Source organism: Megachile rotundata, chromosome 14 (genome assembly GCF_050947335.1).
Source record: "Megachile rotundata isolate GNS110a chromosome 14, iyMegRotu1, whole genome shotgun sequence".
NCBI classification, from domain to species: Eukaryota; Metazoa; Arthropoda; class Insecta; order Hymenoptera; family Megachilidae; genus Megachile; species Megachile rotundata.
The window spans coordinates 12,741,328-12,758,765 of record NC_134996.1 but is presented as its reverse complement, the minus strand read 5'-3'; the positions used below and the strand labels follow the sequence as shown (position 1 = coordinate 12,758,765).

At 45.6% G+C, this 17,438-nt stretch overlaps 2 protein-coding genes across 5 annotated transcripts in view; one reads left to right on the top strand and one right to left on the bottom strand.

Moving 5' to 3' along the window:
* The window catches only part of LOC100876676 (limbic system-associated membrane protein), a 35,936-nt gene extending 34,599 nt beyond the window's left edge, over window positions 1-1,337 (bottom strand). Inside the window, exons 1-3 of one of the 4 annotated variants that reach the window (XM_076539382.1) lie at window positions 1,123-1,337; window positions 749-1,043; window positions 375-579 (exon numbers count right to left, since the gene is read on the bottom strand). The gene's annotated coding sequence lies outside the window, so the exon portion shown is untranslated. Of the gene's footprint in view, window positions 1-374; window positions 580-748; window positions 1,061-1,122 lie in introns of those variants that run through there. The other 3 variants (XM_003700054.3, XM_076539383.1, XM_076539384.1) reach the window with 3 other exon arrangements.
* Window positions 1-17,438, top strand: part of LOC100876566 (limbic system-associated membrane protein) — a 134,519-nt gene that overhangs the window by 18,876 nt on the left and 98,205 nt on the right. The window lies entirely within an intron of this gene.

The window sequence follows — 17,438 nt, the reverse complement described above, 5'->3', positions numbered from 1 at the left end:
GTTGCGAATGTTTTAAGCCGTTATCTTTGAAGCACAGTTATGGGAACGGAGTTGTCTCGAGCGCTTGTGCAGCTTTGTAATTTGTGGCGCAAACTTTGCCTCCCCCTTTCTGACGTGTAATTACGGTATCGTAATGCTCGAACTAGGTAGTTACGGGTATAGGACCAGCGATAGCGACTCGAAAACGATACATAGCTAATTATGGCGGGGAAATATTAATATTCTCGAAAATGAAAGAAAGCCCTGCGGGACTCGCCGACTCTGCAAAGAGCAGTCGTGACCTTGTTCTCGCCGTCGATCCACCACCGGATTTAGGTTGCGACGGGATGTACGGATACATTTTATCGCGATAGAAAATGTTAATGAATTCTTACCGCTTATCTGTCGACGAAATCGAGAGCCGTGCTTCGAACGGGCATCGTTCCTCGGGTTACTCCATTCCGGGTGTTTCGCGCGTTGCGCCGCCAGTTCTGCGTGAAACTGTTTTACGGGTCCATTATCGCGACCGTAAACTGAATTTTATACCGTTCGCGTCCATATACCGTGCAATGAAACTTCAACGTGACATGACCGGCGTCGCTAAAAAGAAACGGAAGATAATCGAGAGATCCAACTGCGAGGAAAAGGGTCTTTGGGCATTTTTCAAAGATAGGAATTTGTAAATTAAGATTGTGAAGTGATTCTGCGGTCGAAATCACTCGTTCGATTACTCTTCGGAAGCGCGAAATACGAACGTTGTAAATGCTACCATTTCACACGGCACTTTGGGCGCATACATTTTCTATCGCGACGACTGGTCGATGGATCGGAAGCAGCAAATGGATCGTGAACGCAATGGAATTGCAATGGGAAATGAAATTCTTCCTACACTCGTAGAAAGGATACGTAAAATTCGTCTATAAAGATAGAAGCTTATTATGCTCGTGAAGTAAAAAATCCCACGCGTGAACACGGTTTTGACACGGTAACCGCGATGTCACCGAAATTCCACAGTGCAGAGGTGACTTGTTGGCGGGCGGAAGAATCTGATCGACAGAGGGCACCTTTATACACAAGAAACGTGTTCGTCACAAACTGAATCGCGCTGACCAACAAGTCATTGTACACACGTTGCGTACGTACGAATTTCTGTCGGCGGGGATCCAACGTTGCGGATCCAAGCGTGAAGCGACATTCGTCCGGCGCGAGATGGGGCACGCTTACACGGGCGGTAAAAAGAGCGCGTGCCGATATTTTTGGCGCGAGGAGGATTCGGCGAAGAGGGTAGAAGATAAGGAAGAGAGGAGAGGAAAACGCGAAGCCACGCGTTTCAAGTTCGGCCGAAGACTGACGAGCGTTCCTGGGCTCGACGCCTGCGCCGCGCCGCGCTCGCGAGCAACACGCCTCGCCGCGTTACGACGCTGTCGCGCGCATCACGCCTTGCCGATGCATCCAGATTACTCTTGTCGAGCATATCGCCCTGCCAGGATTCCTCTACGTGCAAATGCAAATCCGCCGGAGGAGAAATAGTTTAAACTCGGTGGCTTCGTAACACCGTGACGCTCGACCTGCTTCGAGTCCCGATAGTCGCTCGGAAAAAAGATCCCTAATAAGGAGAGAAGCGTCGCTATCGCGAAACTTTCGCCACGCCTTGCATATTGCCGGCGAGGGAACGGAGCGGAATTACAAGGAGGACGTCAGGCAAACAGAGAGGACGAACAACGACGTTTAGCCGCTGTTTGAGATTAAAATTAAGTCGCGGTTCGTTTCGCGCTAACGAGATTGCGGTTCTTAATTGGAATCAACCTGTCCGAAACACGGGAAAAATCTTCGCTCGACGGGCTGCTTCCTGTTCTTTCTTCTCGTTGAAAGAACGTTAACGAAAAGTCGGTTCTGGCCACTTTCAACCGGGGCCGTCCATTTTTTATGAAATTCAACGTCGCGCGAACAACCACGAGTGACGTGAAGCATGATGGAAGGGAAGGCTACGCAAACGTGATGGTTCCTTTAAACCCGGCTGTTTTCATGGGGTCGGATTCGCGCGTCCGTAACAGATTGGCAGCGGAAATGGCGGGTCAGCGATTTCCGGCGGACGCGGAGGGTCGTGGAGGAAGACGTCGTCGGATTAAAAGATTCCTCGAACGGCCGAGTAATAAGAGTCAGCGCCTTTTTCCGGATAATATTTCACACCGTTACACACCATTTCCCCGCAATTAGGATTTGGAAATTTCGGTAGGACGCGGTTTATCGAGAGCGCAGCTAGTGGCCCGAAGCCTGTCGGCACGGACCGCGACCCCGTTTTCTGCACCGTTTGCTATTCTTCTCGCTCTTTACCGTCGATGTTTCCCATGCGCCAAATTTTATGCTCTTTTTCTCTTCGACTTTTTGCTTCACCTTTTTAATCGCTGTATTCCCAACGATTATTTGCTCTTTATCGTTTGTTTAATAATTTTAAAAGGTTCTACGCTACAATATAAAAATCCTTGCGAGGTAAAAGCGAAGCAATTACAGAGTCGATTCGTTGTAAAAACCTGAAACGTTTCGAAACGTCGAGTTCGAACTCCGCTAAAGACCTCCGCTGAATTTTTAATCAATTACTACCTTGTTCAACGAACCGTAATTTCGTCGAAAATTTTTGCAAATTCCGGTGTACTGCGTATGTTCGAAAGTACTTGCCGAAGGGATTGACAATTTAAAGTCTCTTGGGAACGAAAGTTTTTCAACTTGTCGTACGCTTTGCACGAGGAGCGCACATTATCGAAAGTACATTTCGTTGATCGTTTCTGGGAACGTAACTCTGGCTTCTTGCGCTACTTCGTTGTCGGAGTAGTCGATCTGCGAGGACTTTGAAGAAAATCGTATGCTTTCCGACGCTTTCTAAACTCTTTTTCCAGAATCGGATGCGACCGGTCTTATTCGAAAGACTGGTTCACGGTATGGACTTCCTAAAATCCTCGATATCCGTGCTGCTATTTTGTCGTTCCTTATTTCTCCTCGCATCTCTCGCAATCCCGTTCCGGGTCGAATACGTTCAACGTCGACTCTGTATCTTAAAGGTGAACTCTTCGCGTATCTTCATGTTCTGCAGTTAGCAAACGTTCTTCGATGATAATCAAGATGGAGGTCGAAATTTGCTGCTCGCAGAATCTTGTGGTTCTTTACGGTTTCGAATCGTATGACGAATAAATTGGTTGCGAATTTTACAGTGATCATTATTCAACAAAAGTGTAACGGTGCAATTGCGTTTAATTGCGGATTCAGTGAAAGCGTCAGGATCTTCATGTTCTACAGTTAGCAAACGTTCTCCGATGCTAATCAAGATGGAGATCGAAATTTGCTGCTCGCATGTGGTTCTTTACGGTTTCGGAACGTATGAATAAATCGGTTGCGAATTTTACAGTCGTCCAAAAAAAGTGTAACGGTGTAACTGCGTTTAATCGCGGATTCAGTGAGGTGGGTTTCAGGATCGATCGAGCATCGCGAATTGGGAGCGTGCGTTATATCGGTGATCGTCGATATCTGTGCACAGCGTTCGTGATCGCGGACGGGCCTGTGGCGCGTTTGACACGATAGCCTCATCTTTTATGCGTTCGTATATAACTGCCAATTTCCTCCGTATCTCAATCGATGCGGTTCCTTTTAGTAGCAATTATAAAGTAATAGCCGTGCCAGTCAACGTGGTCCCCTTTTCATTTATAAATCATGGCGGACAGAGACCACCTATTCTCCGATCGGTAATCTACATTAATCGGATAGACCGGAACTCTTCTTCCGGTCAGAGAAGCGGAGGTAATCGTATCGATCGAAGCGAGGATCGTTGGCGTTAGTTTATGGGTCTGTTTGCGCGTCCAGTATCCCCTGATTAAATTATCCTGTGCCGTCTCTGTGATCGTTCACTGACAGAACAGCCGCAATGGAAAATAGCGTCGTGCTAATTATGAATCGTTACGTGACCGAACGAGCGTGTTGCTTGTGTTTAATTTAACGAATTCACATTACTTCGTTGCATTCGTTTGACCGTTCTCCAACGAAGCGTCTCGAGGAATTACGCTTGGAGGAAAACGGAAAGGAAATATGAAGGGCAAAGGCGAGAAACGATTCGTTTGTACGCTCTTTGGCCCGGATAGTTTGTCCCCGTAGTGAATTTCTTTGGTTAGATCGCGCGAGGAATGCGGGCGAGTAATGAAGTTGCTCCGTGGATAAAACGTCTGGAAAAGTCCCGTATTGGAAACCTCGATAAAGTAAGGAACCGTAAGAATTCGACGTTACGTCGGCAAAAGAAATTCGTCCGCTTCTTTGTCCCTCGATTCCTAACGTAAAGTGGCGAAGTAATCTTCCGAAAATTATCCGACTTCTTCCGAAGGCGAGGCGCAATTAGACCGCGCTTCTTACGCGCAGCGAAAATTAACCTTGAGAGGGAAAAGTTTAGGAGAAATCATGAATAGAACACGAGCGAAGTTGCTTAACGAATAGATCCAAGGATACGTGGACCGCGAAACTTCCTACGGGTTTCTGGGACACGAAATTCCACGGAGCTTCCTCAACTCTGACGAGGCTACGCATCGCAAACTTATCGGAGCTCTTCCAAAGAAATTGAAAGCCTTTTTCCTCAAACTCGAGGAACCCGCTAATCACACATCTCGCCATGTTAACGTATCGACTGCTTCTTTGAGAGTTTCGGAGTTTGGGACTCTGGCGTTTTGGGAGTTAGCTTACGATTTTTGAAGTTAGTTTGGAACCTTGAGAGTTTGGGACAGCTTAACATTTTGGGACTTTATACAAGTTTGCTCTTCGGTAATATAATCTCTGACATACTAATAAATTTCTAAAAATGTAAGACAAGAAAAAAGATGGCTTTTATGAAAAAGTCCCCGGAGGATGCAACCGAGCGAGGTGTCGGAACTGGGTAATTCAAAGATGAAACACACGTGGACGTGGAGCGATGGGTTTGAGGATGAGAGGATAGGGGTTGAAGGGGGCGGAATATCGCAGTAGTGGCACGTTTAACGATAAAAGCGCGCGCTTCAAACGATGCAATTCATCCACGCGTAGGAAAGTCGCGAGTGTTTCGAGAGAAATAAATTCTAGTGGCAAGTATGACCCCGTTACCTCGATTTCTGGGGTATTTGGGTGAAGAGGTTTGGCTTAGACAAACAGCGGCAATTTCAGGGGTTGTTCGGATCCAGACTCTCTCTTTGAACCTTCGACATTCCGCTTGTTTCTCTCGTGATTTCTCCGAACTTCGTTTCGAAGATATTTCAGTGTTTTTTCGCAGTCACGCTTATCCTCGTCGAAGTTTGTAATTTTTCTAGCTTCAGACGTTTCTAATTTCTCGCCTGGATAGCACGTTCGTCCGCTAATTCTTCTCTTTCCCGTTTTTCGGGATTCTCTCGGTGTTTTTACTCGGAATTTACCCGCGATTTATGCTCGGAGAGGAATCGCGTAATTTTAGAACCGTCTTCGCATCCCTATTCCCTTTGCTATTCGTGAAAAATCTGTAGCGTATGTCCTTTCAAAAATGAGGTATTCGGGACAGGAACGACTCGTCATACAGTTGTTCGGGTTACTGTCGGTATAAAACACGATAGTTCTCTAACAGCAGTTCGACTCTTCGTTTACGACTCCTCGTCCAAGTGTCCCACAAAGTGAAGCATCTCGCAGAAATCTTATTTCGCTCGAAAGTGTCTTTTTAACCAAAATGTCATGCGGCTAAATTGTTCGGAAATTGGACATCTCTTTTCACACTTTGGCTATCGGGGTTTACGGTCGCGCGGTAGCGAATCGAATCGCGTAAAGGTCATTTGTTTCGCGTTATTTATTAGCCAGGAGATTGAAATCCGTAATTACCTTTTGGCGTAAAGCGGTCAGAAACGGCAGTTACCGCTGGTCGATCCTTTAGACGCGAAATAATTAACCGCTTTGGTTCGTTTCGTCATTGCATAATTACCTTGCGGTAGATTTGCGTGATGAATTTCGATCGTGGTGAATGGCTCGAGAAGTCCGGGAAAGCTTTGCCTCTTCCAGTGTCCCGTTCGACCGTATTGGAGCTATAAATCAAAGCCCGTTGTCTTCTGCCATGGCCGGATTGTCGCGCGAAAATCAATTAAAATGCTTCGAGGCAGGATTACGAAAGAACGGGGATGGGTGGATCGATGGATCGCGAAGCGCTTTGTTCCGGAAGACTCGTAACTTTTCGAGTGTTTGGATTTCTCGGCGCCATAAGACTTCTCTTATGTCGTAAATCTGCCGTTTTTTCCAGGGTCGACAAAAATGGAATTTTATTAATTAGCTATCAGCTCCAGTTACTCTAAATCATATTTTCTTTCCCTATAATCATACGTTCTGCGGATGTTTTGCTCTTCCCAGGTCGACGATATTATGGAAAGATTCTTATCGTACCGTTAACGATGCATCCAAGGTAAAATAAAGTTGCCACAAGCTTTGATGGTCGCTTTTGATAGATTAAAAGAGTCCAAAGTTTGAAACTCTTGTCGACTTTCATGATTATTGCGAATTTAGATTTGCCTTCCAGTACGAGGGCAATTTTCGAGCTGCAATTAGGTAATGACTGCTGAATTTTGAAACAAAGCGACAGTAAAAGACGAGGTAGACTATTGTAAAATGTACATTGTAATTTCCATATATGCGTTAGCAAATCGATAATGTATGCATTAACCAAAATTTCTGTAGAATAGATTTATGTAAAAATGTGCATACATGTCACTCTGACTTATAATGTGTCACACTCGTAGCACACATTACAGTTCAGATACGAACTCACAGTGTGACCAAGGATCCCCAAATTAAAAATATGCCATCATTTCAACCTTTATTACTTGTCTTAACATTGCAACAATAAATAACTAGTTAAAATAACTAGTGAATGCATGACTGGCGAATTTTAAAATATAGTGTTTTTGACGTGCCTGGCACTTTGTATAAAAGTCTATAAGAAAAGACAAGATCAGTGCCAACTATCCTGCTGCTCTATGTGGAAATTACGAGGTGTTCCGCAAGAGGGTAGTTTTCATCGCGACGATGGCGGCAACGAAATAGAGTCGCGTTCCAATATTTCTTCGGCATCGTTGCCGACGCGATGTTTTTCAGCCGCGAAATTTATATCCCGTAGGTAGCGCGCGTTTACACGGGCCAGGCGAAGCGAACTCGCGAGCAGCCGCAAAGAAGTGCCGACGAAAAAATCGGGACATCGTAGAAAACACTAGACGAAGGTAAGCGGAAGGGGACAAGTAAAAAATACACCGCTCGCGTTAATGATGCTTTTTACAGGGACAAACGAGCCTCGACGATAAATGTTGAGAAGGGTGGTAGAAGCTGGGGCAAACATCCGGGCTGCGAGAGAAGGGCGGAAAGACGGGCTATGAATAATGATTTTTCCCGTTGAGCAACGATGTATTCGGAATTTTTTTCACGAGGTTTAGAGATAGAGAAAGCAAGGAAGTTTCCGATCAAAGATCCCGGCGTGTTTTCGCGCTCGGAAAGAATCGTATCTCCCGTTTAACGGTTACTCGAGCAGCTTCGAAACTTTTGAAAAAGTATGAATTCCAGCGATAAAAATTTTACACGAGTTTCCCGCGGACTGAATAATTCATTAACGCCGAGGGTTTCGTTCTTCCCATTCGCAACTCCCAAGACGAACGTCTCTCGGTCTCGACGACTTATTTCTTCCCCGAACGCGTCCCATTTTTCTCTCTCTCCTTTCGGGACACCAATTAACGTGGATGTCTGTCGGTGAAATGCGTTGTCACGGTTTCTCGCGACCTCTCGCTCCTTGCATTCATGCATAAGTCCGCCTTTAGAACCGTTCCGCTGACTATTTTCATTTTCCCCTCTGACAAATTGGTCCCGGATAAAATTGTTCGCGAAACGAGTTTCCTGTAACGAGCGAAAGTATCGGAATCGCGTACCACTAACCAGAAACAGGAAACGTATTCCCGAGACAGTGGTTCACGAGTCAGTCTGCTACACGATTCTTCCGAGATCTTTTTCCTTCTGTTCCGCGGTTATCGGGCCAGCTCCAGCAGATTGTCGAGGACGCTTCTGGATCACGCGCATTCCACGAGCGTTTCTCGTTGGCATCGCGAGAAACAGATTCCTTCGTTGCGATCCATTCACCGTGGCACACGTGCTTCGCATCCGTGCATCCTGTTCCCGTAAATTTAGCATGCATCCCGTACAAAGCTTGCGCCTTACCGTCTTTCGACTTTGCCGAGGAAATGTTCGCGCCCGATGCATCGTTAATGCCCCTCTGTTTCTCGCGGTTGCCCCTCCATTACCGTTTATTATTTTACCTACACTCCTTACAAATTGGCTTACAGCGTTCACAATTATCGGTTTCGCCAAAATTAATTAATAACACGGCAGTTACCATGAGCTACTTAACTTTCTTACGGCTTAGGTAAGTCACAGACATCAAGGATCTTCAACCGGTGAAGTCTGAGGACTTCATTCAATCTCTTAGTATTTTATTTTGTAGTAAATTTATTTTATTTTCGTAGTTTGTGGTTTTATGACGGCGTCAGCCATTGACCACCCGGCAGTATGTTTCACTAAAGCAGAGACAAATTCCGCTTCGATTTTTCTCCGTCGCATCGAATTTCACTTGGACACTTTTCGAAACGTATCGTTCGGAGTTTGCTCGTCCCTTCTCGACTTGCCATGTTTCATTCTTAAGGAAGCTCTTATCGTAACTTTTTGTTGCAACTGGTGGCAGATAAAAAATTTACGTTCCCTATACGTTTCATGGTAGTGTTTCTCTTTGGGTAAAGGCACGTGTCGGAGCGAAGTTCGAAGTATCCGTAAACTTCAATTGCGTGAACCGGTTCGTTTTCGATATTCCCGTGTCGTGTCAATTTTTCCGAGTACAAATTACGCGGGTATGGCCCATCGATCTCTCGCTGACCGAATCGATCGAAGGTAGAAAGTAGGTGGATCACAGAGAGGCCATAAAAACATAAAATAAAGATCCCGCATCAGAACCGGATGGCGTGGCGGTGTTTGGGGGACCAAGCATATTTTCAACGTCGACTTTTATTCGGTTCACGTACCGGCTTACTCTACCTACCGTCAACGAATCTCCCTTCTTCTTCCCTCCACGATTCCTCGATCGATACTCGCCTCTTTGTCTAAACTTTGTCCTCGTTTTTTTCGCGGTTTGACCATCGACTCCGAATCCACGCTTTCGCCGTTAATTCTTCCTCCTTTTGCTGCTCCGTTTTCGACTCAAATTCGTGTCGGAATTTTTATCGAACTTTTTCTCCTCCTTCTCTTTTTCTGCCACGATACACAACTGTCCCCTTTTGAACCTGTGTTCGCCATTTCTGGTTAGACTAGGCTCGTAACAATCGCCGATTTCATAAAATCGAACGACCTCGCAGAAAGGTGGCGTCCAAAAAGTTGCTCGTAAAATCGCTCGTGCCGCTGCTAGTAATGATCGTCGATCTTCCTGCTCCGTTCGACGATTTTGCTGCGTCAGGGAAAAGTGTTCCTCTTTCGTTACAACGTCGGATTTCTTCTCCACCTTCGACCAAATACATCTTAAAAATGGTCGAACCTGAAAATCGAACCTGAAGAACACGCCCGAACGGTTCGTCTTTCTGCTTCATAGAAATCTCGCCGCTTTCATCGATCACTACTCAAATTCCCCAACTTGTACCTGCATTAGAGATAATTCCTGTGTTCTTCTGCAACCTCGAATTGAATCGACAAATTTTAACAGGCAGTCATGCAGCTTTAGGTATCTTTCTAGGTACTTTTGCCAGATATGTTACAAGTATTTAGGCAAAGTTTTGCTGAACTCTTTTGAGATTACATGTACAATTGATTTTAGAAGATTTATTTTAAACTGTTATAATGTGCAAACCTGTCGAGTGCAAAGTTTTCTGACACTCATTTTGTTGAATTCTATCGTTGCAGAAAAATTGATCAAGAATTTTTAGCTAATTTTGCCTGAAGAATGAAAGCGAGGGTGCGTTCCTTCCAGTACGAGTTTGGTATTAATATTAACTCGGAACGTCAATACCATAAATTTGAGCGAGCAAAACGACGCGAACGATGCAAATGAACGGTTCCCAAGGGAGCCACAGAGCGAAAAAAAAGGGAAAACCGTCGGAACGCGATGGGAAAAGGACCTCGCGTGTCCACGGTTAATTGATCCTCGATGATACTCAACCGTGACAAATTATCGCCGCGTGTAGCCTCTTATTTCTTTTACGACAGCGTTCATTTTCGAGAATACCACGCAGACAAAAGGACGACCTTGGCGTCCGATGGCCACATAATTTTTCATACGAGAGTAAAAATGAATTTCCACGGTCGAGAGAAAAGGAATTTTATTGACCGTAATCACGTATTCCCGAGCACGAGCAAACATTACAATACCGACGATTCGCTCGAACCGGGGGTGAGATAACGAACCGAGCCCGGTCGTTCGAATATCGCAAAGTTTTATTAACCTGTTTGTTAAACGGTGAAAGCGTCGTTTGTCGGAGGTGTAACCGTCTCTTTTGCCTCGTTGAAATAAAAAAACCGCCCGTGCATCCGTAAGATAAATTTCGCGTTTTTCTCCTGTTCGCTTTTACGATCCGTTATCTCGGTTCGAAAGTTATGACACGATGATCGCTGTTCGTCGTCACGAGAAAAACGTCCTTAACGGGACGTATTAACGACGAACGGTCTAAATTGAATCAGCATGGCCCGCTGGATCCGACCGGAGTCTCCGTAACGAGCGGAGCGCAGTGAAACGAGCAAATGTATGGGCAGACTGACTGTTTGGTCGGTCGAGCGGGGAAGGAACATTCGGAAGACACGGGGTCACAACGTAAGGGACGAAGTATTCCGTGATTTAGACGAGGAAAGGTTCGGTCTCTTGGACGGTTTACAAGCCGTTTCCGTATATCGAGCTCTGAATCCAATTAGAATTTATACAGCCAGGTCAGCCGAAAGTGGTCGATGCATATGCATCGAATGTAACGCGTTTGCTTGGATTCCGAGGATCCTGCTGCGGTCTTCCGACAGTTTACGCTCCCTCTGCGATAACCGAACACTTTCCTCCTACTCCTCGATCTTGCAAGTTTCCCTCACCCTCTAAGCGTCCTCTTTGTCTTCGGATCGACGATGTAGTCGGTTCGCGATTAATCGATCCCCGTCCAATTCCATCTTCCAGTCGACGATGGATCGCGGGATTCGGACCCGAGATCGAGTCACGGACACGACCAATAATTTCACCGGTGTGGACTCAACGTCGATTTGGAATCGATGGTTTACCGATGCTCCGAACATTTCACCGCCGCTATTTTGCTAATCATTTTGGTCGACTCTGTTTAAGAAGGTTTCTCAAACCAAACACATCAAGAGGGTGAAATTGGGGTGTCTTTTTTATTATGATTTAATTCTTTGCTTTACAATCTCGTCTCCCGCATGTGACGCACGTAATTCTTCAAATGCGACGAATCTGGCTCACATTTTCATCACGATTTAATTTCAATTCCTACCCCTCCACCATATAGAAAATGTCCCTAACATTTAAACATTCTCAGTCTGTCTTAATGTTACAATAATTAAGTCGCCCTGTCTGACTCGCTGAGAAACTGTCCCTAACATTTAAACATTCTCTGTCTGTCGTAATGTTACAATAATTAAGTCGCCCTGTCTACCCCGCTGAGAAAATCATAAGTTAAGGGGTTAATATTGAATTATACGTTTTTAATGATAAACTACGGTTAGGAATTATGAGAGCATAGAAGCAATTTTCCGTGGCAAACGTTACACGGTCGCAGGAAACGCGGACGTCTGTAAAACAACTCGCAGCTGCCGCTCGCAATTTCTTTTCCAGCAGAGCACGCGTTTCTCAACGTTCTGTAAAATGGAAAAGTAACGACGTATCGCGAGGGATATAGCGTCTCGAGAGTAAGCAGGTTTGAAGAAAGAATAGTCGAAACGGGTTTATAATCGCGTAAACGCGACTCTGGAACGGAAGTTAACGAGAGGAAGCTGCAGTCGCTTTGTGACGGTTCTGAAACGAAGAACGATTGGCGTCGAAACCCCTCGGAAAATTCTTGCGATCCTTTGATCCAACACTTTATCCCGTCGTTGCTTCTACTAAAGCTAAACCGGTCATTCGATCGTTCTCGACCATCGATTCTTCTCGTGAGCTCTTTGCATACACGAGAAGTTTATGGTAATCGATGCGCGACAAGGCCGTTCGATATAACTAGTATCTTTGAACGAGATATCGTGGTTCTAAAGGGCCATTTTGACCCTCGCGTTAGGTGTTTTGTCGACGCGAGCGAATACGTTTTCATTTTTTCTCCATTTACGAATTCGTAGCCGTCGGTGGATCGGAAACAGCCACGTAACTCAATGGCACGCGAAAGGGAAAAACGGAAAATAATGAAAAATCGTTTCCTCGATATATCGGGAAAAATTGCAAACACGGCTTATCGTTTCTTTGGCGGGTCCTGCGGGTAGAACGGTCGCGATCTCTGACCGTCGGAATATTGTGTCGCGAAGCATTTATTTCGTAGCAATGGATCATAAATCACCGGTCGCGGTTGGTGTGTGCGCGGAATCCTTTTGTGTAGCTAACAGTCGGGACAAGAAGGGTAGGCTCTTTGTTCCTTAGCGGTGACCTTCGTGTCGAACGCGTAATTCTTTGGAAAGTTCGATCGATCTATCGTCCTCGAATCGGATTCTTTCACGGTCCAGTTTCTTTTACTTACCGGTAGAGAGTTCGAGGTGTAAGCTAACGTTGACCCAACTTACCGTTTGGATATTATTTTTCCGATATACGATCGTCTTTCGTTTAAAAGCTCGAGCGAGCAACAACAGAGTTTGACGTTTCGATGTTGAGTCACGATTGACCCGGTTCCGCCGTTCGAGAGCTAATCAAGGAGAGTTTTGATGAAGGATCGGCGATCGTCAATAGCGAACCCTTTCGGTCGGCCGATTGATTAAAAACGGCTCCTCGAATTCGTTTCGCTGACAAGCAACGCGCTCGTAGGATCATTTCCCAAATGCTCGCGTCAGTTTAATCCGTAATCGCGTTAATTAAAACGCATGCGCCGTGTAACGGCTTAACTGTTCGGTTATTGTAAAGTTTTGAAATGAAAAAGCGCACGAGGTCGCGTCGCAATTATCCGGGCGGTGTTTGTCAACGACAGGAGGAAGCTGCTTCCGGCGTTTCAATAAACGGCCAAGCGAAACGAGCTTGCGGCGAAACGTCAAACCGAAACCGGGGGAACGACGCAGGGACGATGCGTTGCCGCGTTTTGCCAATATTTGTATATTCGCATAATAATGAAACCGCTGCTGTAGCTGGTGGCTCGGTAACGGGCCAGGGTTTGGCATCGCCGTGCAAACGGTGATGCAAACGCATTGATGTTAATTAGAGCCGAAAAAAAGAGTGCAACGCTAACGACGATGCCGATACGGCTGTTCGAATCGAAATAAAACCAGGCTAAATGAACGCGGAAACACGGAAACGTGGATTTCCATTTAGCTATTTCGTTCAGACATCGTACACAGAAGTGGTCCGTCTCTGTTTCGATAGCCGATCAATACCATCGATGAATCGGTAAGACGATAGATGACCATTTTTCACCGGCGTTGCAAATTTGGACCAATCTGTACCGACGTGTAACGCATCGAAACTAGGACATCGTTAGAATTAGTCCCGCGAGGCGGTTTTTATTGGTTTTGCAAATATTACGAGCGTACCTATAGTTGGATCCTTTACGCGCGAGCACGTATCTCGTTTACAAGAAACTTGTCTTCGAGTGTTTCCTCGCTGATTAATTAGAAACCCCCGTAATTGGAAGATCCGAAACACGATAGCGCTGAAGCGCTAGTAGTTACACGAGATTCTTGGTTACGAGTTCGTCGGAAAATATGACACGTTTTCGACTCTGTGTCTAAATCGACCTCTTTTAACTCTATAAACTCCAGATTCAAAAACAGGAACTGGTACTCTGTGAAATGTTAGCTGGTCTAATCGGCACCATTAACATGATCGCAAACAGAGAAACAATAGAACGAGTTTATATCGCGAGATTAGCCGGTATCGGACACTTTCGAAGGTTTAAACGACAACAGTTATTTTCGTGGGTTCCGGTGAAATTTCCTCTGGAGGGACTCGATAAAATCCCCACTGATAACCGCACTTTCGATCCACGTACGCTGTGGTACTCCTTATCGGACCTTGCCTGCGACTTACGACAATTCTTATGGCCAAAGAATGACCCGCTGCTCGATCGTAGCCACTGCTTTTCCGTGAATTACCTACTTTCGACATGCTTATATCGTCGGAGGTTAACAAGATTCGAAAATGTTGGTGATTTGTGCTCCAGTACTTTTTAAACCGTGACGTTTTCCAAAAAGTTAAGCAATATTAAGTATAATATGTTGGAACATATAAAAATCAATCCCACGTTATTTCTTTCATAGTTTATTTAAAGGCGAGGAATAAACATCCTGCCTAATTAAAAATTTGACGAAATTGTCGAAGACAAATGGTCCGAGGGCTAGTCTGAATAGCGCACGTCGTGAAAGAGTATATAAAGAAATCACTAGTTCGTTTTCAGATTTAAAATCTAATAATTGTGTTTTATTAAAAATAGCACCTGCTTCCCATATCCCAATATAACATTTTGAAATGAGTATTGTTTGATAAGGTGCTACAGGAATGTAAATGTTCTCGAAACTCGAGTAGCAAGAACTCGGTAACGAAATCGAAGATGGACGATAGCGATACGCGATCAATCGACGGTTTAGCTTCTGGTTCGCTCGAGTGCATGAATATTCATCACGTCGAATATCAAGAAGATTAAGCGCATCGATATACACGCGGACGTGTCCGTATTAGCTTAATAAAACGAGGCTCGGGTAGCGGCTGTAATTATTCGGGATAATCGGGCCGTCTCATTTCCGAATACCGAGGTTACACGTACAGGCGGCTTACGGGTAATCGGTCGAACGTTGTTGCTCGCCACGCTCGAGTACATCCGACGATGAATTATATCGTAATCTCTGGTCGAACAATATCGTAATCTCGCGAGAGGTTCGCGCAGAACCTCGTGTGGAGAAGAATTACGCGCGATTCGGCGCAACGACCCGAACAGAGAGGATTGCTATGAACATTTTAAAGCGTATCGGTTTAACGCGATAGTTGGAGAAGTTCGATCCGGTACTCGAAACAGGCACGCTCTCCGAAGAGAGAGAGATGCCGTCAATTTTTACTGGTCAACAAATTCCCCGAAGCGCATCGTGCAAATTAATAATTCGTAATTCGGCCTGGCAGTCATAGCGCGGCTCGAAACAGCCTCGCCGGAAATACAGATGTGTGGCTCGTTCGATTTCAGGGATTTGTACGGTTTATCGCGTGCCGATCGTAAAGTACGTTTCGTAGATATCCAACGTTACGACCGGTCTTTTAGGAATGCCCGTCGAGTCGCGTCGCGTCGGCGTCACATTGTGTCGCGTCCCGTCGCGTTAGTCGGTTATTAATTACAACGCGCGTCACGTACGATGACGCGAAAGGTATCGATGCATGGCCCGTTAGAGTTGCGTCAAATCGAATTCGGTCGCGCTCGCGTCCGGATGCGGTAACAACTACCGAAATTGCATCGACCCTTTGTCATCGGCCCGCGTAAACCATTTTACATTCCGAATAATTGCTGATCGCTCGTATCTCCACTTTCAAACATCTCCACATAGTTTCGAATCGAACTACCCTAGCTTAGGGTAGGCTAACTTTATGCTGTTCGATAGCTCTCGTTTTTCAAACTCCGATACGAAACAGATTCGACTTCCTTCTATACCAGTTTGCCTAGAAAGGAGAGAGCATAACGTCCAGCACTGCTAGTGGACTCTGTAAGGCATAGTAAGTCCTTGGATGTATGGACAGGAACTTTGTGGAAGTCGGAAGGCTCGAGTACAAGTGAGAAAGCTATCGATCTCGTGCGCCATCTAGCGTGCAAGAGTGAAACCGTCGCTCAGTTTGCGTCAATAGACCAGTGCGTAAAAACAATAGGAGCCACGGCTGGAAATTATAAAAATTCTATAAAACATTTGCCTCGCGGGTAATTTTCATAGCATAAATTACCTTAAACCGTTGTTTTCCCGCAGCTCCGTTCTCGACGATATTACGCTTTCGCGTCTTCGCAGAGTTTTTGCGCGCGGCCACGAATCCGTTTGGCTAGCAAGAAGTTCGTTTCGAGTGTATGACGTAAATTACGCGAACGTCCGCCCTGTAACCGAGTCTTTCCATCGACTCAAGACCGACTAATTTCTTCGCATATAAGAAGTTCTATCTGCGGATAATTTACGAGTTAATTCGCAAAGATGACGTGAAAAACTTAAATTTGATTATCAATAATTTCGCGACGCATTTTCAGTTTATGTCTGGACAGCGTCGTTCCAAGTCGTTTGTTCCGAATTTCTAATTTGCATACCGTTTCTTCGCTCGTGGTTTACGTTAATGCACAGCATCGTTATCTTCTGGAGGATTCATGGGAGTAAACGAAGCACCGTCTTTCGTGACCTCGTTACGTGCGTGCGAAAATTGGGTGCAACAGAAAATGTTGAGAAGATAGATCCGTGAGGTCGAAAAACATAGGAAGATTTAGTAAGGTTACTCTTCTCGTAGCGTGTCTTTCTCCATTTTTCCATTAATTCAGGATTTTTGGAAACGTTCTTTTATTTCGGGCTGCGTAAATCACGAGGCGGGCGATTTTGCACGAGCGGGGAGGTTAAAGGAGAGAATCGACGGATAAGGCGAAAGTATGTGTCGAATACGGGGTATCGGCAAAGAAAGAGAGAGAGAGCGGGAGAGAATGGGATAGGGGAGGATTTGCATATCTCGCAAACGGAATAATCGATGCCACTTAACGTGGCTTCCGTAGAGTCGAGAGATTCGAATCGTTTCGGGTCCCATTTAGTCGAGAGACGAAAGAATCGGTCAGAGTCGGATGCTGCGAACACGAGAGGACCGGTTAGCGAGACAACGATAGGAGGATACTCGTTTCGAGCAGGTCCGTCCGTTTCGATGGCTCGACTTTGCGCGGACACCGATTCGATTATCCCCGTAGCATCGTTTTGCTCGCTGCTTCCGCGTACGTGTGCTATATCGGCAAAAATTGTTTGCCAAGCCCCGATCGATTTTATGCTCGAAGCTGCGACACGTACTCGTAGCTAGACGAGACGCGTCGCATTGGTCCTAGCCGATTTCTCTTTTTACTTTTTCCTCTCTTTTGATACTCGACTTTCGGCGTACACGAGCGTAGATTTTCGCGGCGCCTCCCCCGGTTCAAACTCTTCTCGTTACGGAAGCTCCGAACTATACTTTGTCCGGGCACAGAAGTACGAAAAACAGAAACGTTCTTGGCTGGCGTCGCGCCCAATGAATACGCGATTGCCGTCCCGGCGCATGAATTTAATTTTCAACG